Source organism: Salvelinus sp. IW2-2015, unplaced genomic scaffold (assembly GCF_002910315.2).
Source record: "Salvelinus sp. IW2-2015 unplaced genomic scaffold, ASM291031v2 Un_scaffold2520, whole genome shotgun sequence".
Lineage (NCBI taxonomy): Eukaryota > Metazoa > Chordata > Actinopteri > Salmoniformes > Salmonidae > Salvelinus > Salvelinus sp. IW2-2015.
In genome coordinates this window covers 108,831-114,494 of record NW_019943834.1, presented here as the reverse complement: position 1 = coordinate 114,494, position 5,664 = coordinate 108,831, and the positions used below count along the sequence as shown (strand labels likewise).

The following is a 5,664-nucleotide window of genomic DNA, read 5'->3' as shown; positions in this document are numbered from 1 at the left end:
TTCAGTACCTGTGTTATATACATGTTGTCTGTGTTTCAGGTGAACTCCATCTGCTGGGCCTCCGTCACCCACTCTGACTCACACGTCCTGTATCCTTCTGACATAGCAGACTGGGATGCTACTCAATGTGCTTTATGACCCTGCGTCCTTAGCGGAGTTGCCAACAACCCGGATGCTTCCGGTTTTACCAGGATACGGCTAAATAAACCTTCCTTCTCCGCTGGAAGCCAGATGTGGGAKCTCCGCTCAGGCGTTTCTTTTAGGCKTGCTATGTTAGGTTCATGACCCTGTCTAGTCACTCTAGTTTGTCCCGACGGGGTCAAAGGTCCCCTCGGCATGTTCAGACCGTTGTCAGTAGCTGTACTTAGAGAGGTGTTGAGCTAGTGTTTTCTTGACTCCAGTGTTCAGCCTGTGTCTGGTGGGCATGGCAGAGACTCCTGGCTGTGTCAGTTTACTACCAGCCTCGCTCTTCAGCAACTCCAACCCAGGTAACCCCTTTTCCATGTGCTTCTCTCAGAACACACTTTTATTTTCATGACATTTTACTGTAGACTATAATGTTCGTATATTTCATGCTGAGCACATTCGTAATTTCACTCTCCTTCTCTCCTCTCTCTCATTCTCTCTCCTCACCTCCTCCTCTCATTCTCTCTCTCCTCTCCTTCTTCTCTGTCCTCCTCTCTCTCCTCATCCTCTCCTCCTCTCTCTCTCTCTCTCTCCTCCTCCTCTCCAGACCAGCCGGGGATGCTGTGTAGTTTTAAGATCTCTACAGCCTGGTCCTGTGCCTGGTGTCTCAACCCTCAGGCCGACAAAACATTTAGCACTGGTTAGTTGGATGCCTTCCGCCATCTTTACCAATTGATGAGCATTTTACACTCTACAATGTTAGTGATACTGTAGCAAGCGATGCCTTTCAGTTCACCATTTTATACAATGTTCCTACATGAAACATCTCACTGAAACGTGCCTGTTCATTAATAATAACAGATCATTTAATGACAATAACATTATGTTCTTTTTACTGTTCCTTTTATACACACACATATATATATATATAATAAATAACAAGCAAACTCGTTGCGGTATTCTGTAGCCAGCCTGTCTTTCTCTTAATAACACTGCCCTGGTGGCCATTTGAAAAAGCACCATATTGAGTGACCGTTTCCCTGCCTGTCTCCTGTGGCCTTTCCCTGCCTGTCTCCTGTGGCCGTTTCCCCTGCCTGTCTCCTGTGGCCGTTTCCCTGCCCGTCTCCTGTGGCCGTTTCCCTGCCTGTCTCCTGTGGCCGTCCCTGCTTCTCTGTGGTTCTTGTGTTCGTCGTTTGCAAGGTCTGTCCTCGCAGGGTGATAGTGACGACGACGCAGTGACGGGCAGGAGACAGACGTATGCATCGGCAGTGATGTGTTGGCACAGCAGTTTGCCCTCAGGGTGAGTTAGTGGTGCCATTGGCATTCACTTAGACTCATGTCACAAAAAGTGTAACCAACACTGTGAGAGGCTGATATTTCTGAATGTGTCGTTCGTGAGAGATGAACAGAGTGGAGGGCGCTTCTCAAAGTCTTTTATTATTGACCTTCAGAGTTTTAACAGCCATTCCACTGTCCCTCCCTCATTCCCTGTCCCCCCATTCCCCTGTTCCTCCCTCATTCCCCTGTCCCTCCTCCATTCCCCTGTCCCTCCCTCACTTCCCCGTCCCTCCCTCATTCCCCTGTCCCTCCCTCATCCCCCCTCATTCCCCTGTCCCTCCCTCATTCCCCTGTCCCTCCTCATTCCCCTGTCCCTCCCTCATTCCCTGTCCCTCCCCATTCCCCGTCCCTCCCATTCCCCTCGTCCCTCCTCATTCCCTGTCCTCCCTCATTCCCTGTCCCTCCCATTCCCTGTCCCTCCCCCATTCCCCTGTCCCTCCTCTTCCCCTGTCCCTCCCTCATTCCCCTTCCCCCCTCATTCCCCTGTCCCTCCCTCATTCCCCTGTCCCTCCCTCATTCCCCTGTCCTCCCTCATTCCCCTGTCCCTCCCTCATTCCCCTGTCCCTCCTCATTCCCCTGTCCCTCCCTCAATTCCCTGTCCCCTCCCTCATTCCCCTGTCCCTCCCCATTCCCCTGTCCCTCCCCCATTCCCTTCCCCCCCCATTCCCCTGTCCCTCCCTCATTCCCCTGTCCCTCCCTCATTTCCCCTGTCCCTCCCTCATTCCCCTGTCCCTCCCCATTCCCCTCTCCCTCTCTCATTCCCCTCTCCCTCTCTCATTCTCCTCTCCCTCACTCCCCTCTCTCCCCCTCTCCCTCTCTCATTCCCCTCTCCCTCTCTCATTCCCTCATTCCCCCTCATCCAGGCTCGGTCCTGTTTAATGGCTGTAAGTCAGGAGAGATCTTCTGTAATCGACCTGCGCAGAAAGGCAGACGGGACCACAGCTGGAAGGCCTGAGGTTCTACCAGGACTCTGCTATCACCTCCGTACATACTACAGGATGAAACATACCTACTGCCGCGGACATGAGAGAGGTGGGAACAGCACACCCACACACAACACACCACACGTGGTGGTAAAGTTAGCCTTTTCCAAACTCTGTTTTACCTGTGTTTGATATGTCTCACTGCAGATCAAGCTGTGGGATGTACGAGTAACAAAACCAGTGCAGAAGTACGAGGGTCATCATAAACCAACACGCCTACTTACCCCTCCACGTCACACGAACCTGAGGACTGCTGATGGCTTGTAGTTACAGACCTTACTACTAGTCAGGTTCAGGCCTTACTGCATGGCTGGTAGGTTACAGGAGCCTTACTGATGAGGCTGGTAGGTTACCAGGCCTTTACCTGTATGCTGGTAGGTTACAGGCCTTACTGTATCGCTGGAGGTAGGTACAGGCCTTACTGATGATGCTGGCTAGGTTTACAAGGGCCTTTACTGATGATGGCTGTACCGGTTACAGCCTACTTGATGTATGGCTGTAGGCTTACAGGCCTTACTGATGATGGCGTAGTTACAGGCATACTGATGATGGCTGGTAGTTACAGCGCCTTACTGATGATGGCTAGGTTACAGGCTCGTATGCTGGTGGTACAGGACCTTACTGATGATGAGCTGCTATGGTGTACAGGCCTTATCTCATGTGCTGGTAGCAGTTTACAGCCTATTACTGCTGAATGGGCTGGTAGGTTACGGGCTCTGCTGATGGCAGGTGTTGGCTTAGCTGATGGTGGAGCAGCTCTATGGCTGAAGGTAGACTGACTGATAGCTGGTAGTGACAGGACACTGGGCTTTGTCAGGATGACTGAGGCGTACGGTTACAGGACCTTACTGAGCTGGAATCAGCTAACTGGATGCTGGTAGGTTACAGAGGCCATCTAACTGAGTGGAGTACCGGCCATGGCTGTCAGGTTAGGAGGGCGCTGTACTGAGGGTGTATACGCATAGCGATGTGGCTGAAGGTTTACAGGGCTTATGATGATGCTTTTAGGTTACAGGGCTTACTGACTGATGGCTGGGTAAGGTTACAGATACCTACTGTGATGGCGTGGTAGGGGTTAGCGAGATCGGCTTAGCTGACTGGACTGGGGTAGTTTACAGAGGGACCTGTACTGCTGGCTTGGTAGTTACAGGACACTAAGCACGGCGGGGTTTAACATACTGCTGGGCTGGTAGGTTACAGGACCTTACTGCTGGCTGGTAGGTACAGGACCTTAGCTGCATGGGCTGTAGGTACAGGAACCTTGACGTGAGTACGATGCCATATGGTCAAGGTTTACAGACCTGTAACTGCTGGCTGTAGGTTATCAGGACCACTGCTGGCTGGGGCTAGGTTACAGGCACCTACTGCTGGTAGCGTTACAGTTTCGACGCTGTAGTCTAGCTGGCTTAGGCGGAGGTTACAGGGCGCTATAACTGATGGCTGTAGGTTACAGGCCCTTACTGATGAGGCTGGTAGGTTACAGGGCCCTTACTGATGATCGGCTTGTAAGGTTTAACAGGGCCTTATGAATGCGATGCTGGTAGTTACAGGGCCTTACCTGATGAATCGCGGTAGTTACAGGGCCTACTGATGAGGCTGGTAGCTGACAGGGCCCCTACTGGATGATTGGCTGGTAGTTACAGGGCTTACTGATGATGTCTGTTAGGTTACAGGGCCACTTAACATATGGTGGAGGTTACTAGGCCTTACTGATGATGGATGTATTACAGGCCTACTGATGAATGGCTGTAGGTACAGCCTTATGATAATGGCTGTAGGTTACCAGACACCTTACTAATGATGCGCTGTAGTTTACAGGCCTTACTGAATGAGGATCTAGGTTACAGGCCTTCAGCTGCTAGGTAAGTCTACAGACTTACTCTCTGGTAGGTTAAGCCTTTACTGATATGCGGTAGGTTACCAGGCCTTTACTGATGATGGCTGTAGTTACCAGACCTTAAGCTGATGCTGTAGGTTTACAGGCCTTACTGATGATGGCTGTAGTAGCAGGACCTACTGCTGAAGGCTGGTAGCTTACAGGCCTTACTGATGATGCTGTAGCGTTACAGGACCTTACTGGCTGCTTAGGGTTACAGGACCATTACTGCTGGCTAGGTTACAGGGCCTTACTGATGATGGCTGTTACGTTACAGGCCTTACTCGATGATGGCTGGTAGGTAACAGACGACTTCTGATGTAGGCGAGCTTACATGACCTACGGATGCATGGTCTGGTGTTACAGGACTATACTGGATGGCTGGTAGGTTTACAGGACACTTACTGATGCTGGAGGTAGCAGACGCTTACTGAGGGCTGGGTAGTTTACAGACCTTACTGTCGCTGGTACGGTTACAGGACATTATTGATGATGGCGGTAGGCCGGGTTACAGGACTCTTACTGATGATGCGCTGGGTAGGTTTACAGCACCTCTGAGCTGGCGATGATGGCTAGTAGTTTACAGGACCTTACTGATGATGGCTGCTAGGTTACAGGACCTTACTGATATGTGTGTTATTTATCAGACCTATTGATGATGCTGGAGTACAGGACCTTACTGATGAGATGGCTGTTGCAGGTGACAGACCCTTACTGATATGCTGTAAGTGTGACAGGACCTTACTTGATGATGCTGGTAGGTTACAGGAACCTTACTGAGATGGCTGGTAGGTTACCAGGACCTTCGCTGGAGTCACATGACTTACTGTATGAATGGTTCGCGTAGGTTACAGGACCTTACTTGATGATGCTGCGGAGTACGAGACCTCTACTTATTGATGCTGGTAGGTCTACAACCTTACCTGATGGATGGTGGGTATTACACCTTACGGATAGCTGCGCTGGCTAGGTTACAGGACCCTTACTGAGCGATGGCTGGTACGGATATACGGACCCTTACTATATGGCTGGTTAGTACAGGACCTTAGCCTACTGATGGCCTCGGGTAGATACAGGCCTTCATACGATGGCTGGCTAGTTACAGGACCTTACTGATCGGCAGAGCTGGTAGGGGTAAGCGAGGTCGCGTGAGTTGTGGGGCTGGGTGAGGGGTACTAGACCTGGGTGGGGTGAGATCACAGACGCGTCTCACTGAATGATGGTGGTAGGCGTTGACGGAGCCTTAGTGATGGATGCTGGTAGGTTACAGGACCGGGTACTGGGGATGGGTGGGGGCTGGGGAGGGTAGCAGACCCTTACTGGATCCCGGGCGGGGGGGGG

The 5,664-nt window shown here is 51.5% G+C and overlaps 1 pseudogene; it reads left to right on the top strand.

Annotated features, from left to right (window-relative positions):
* LOC112074161 (DDB1- and CUL4-associated factor 4-like) overlaps window positions 1-5,664 on the top strand; it is a 10,901-nt pseudogene that overhangs the window by 3,252 nt on the left and 1,985 nt on the right.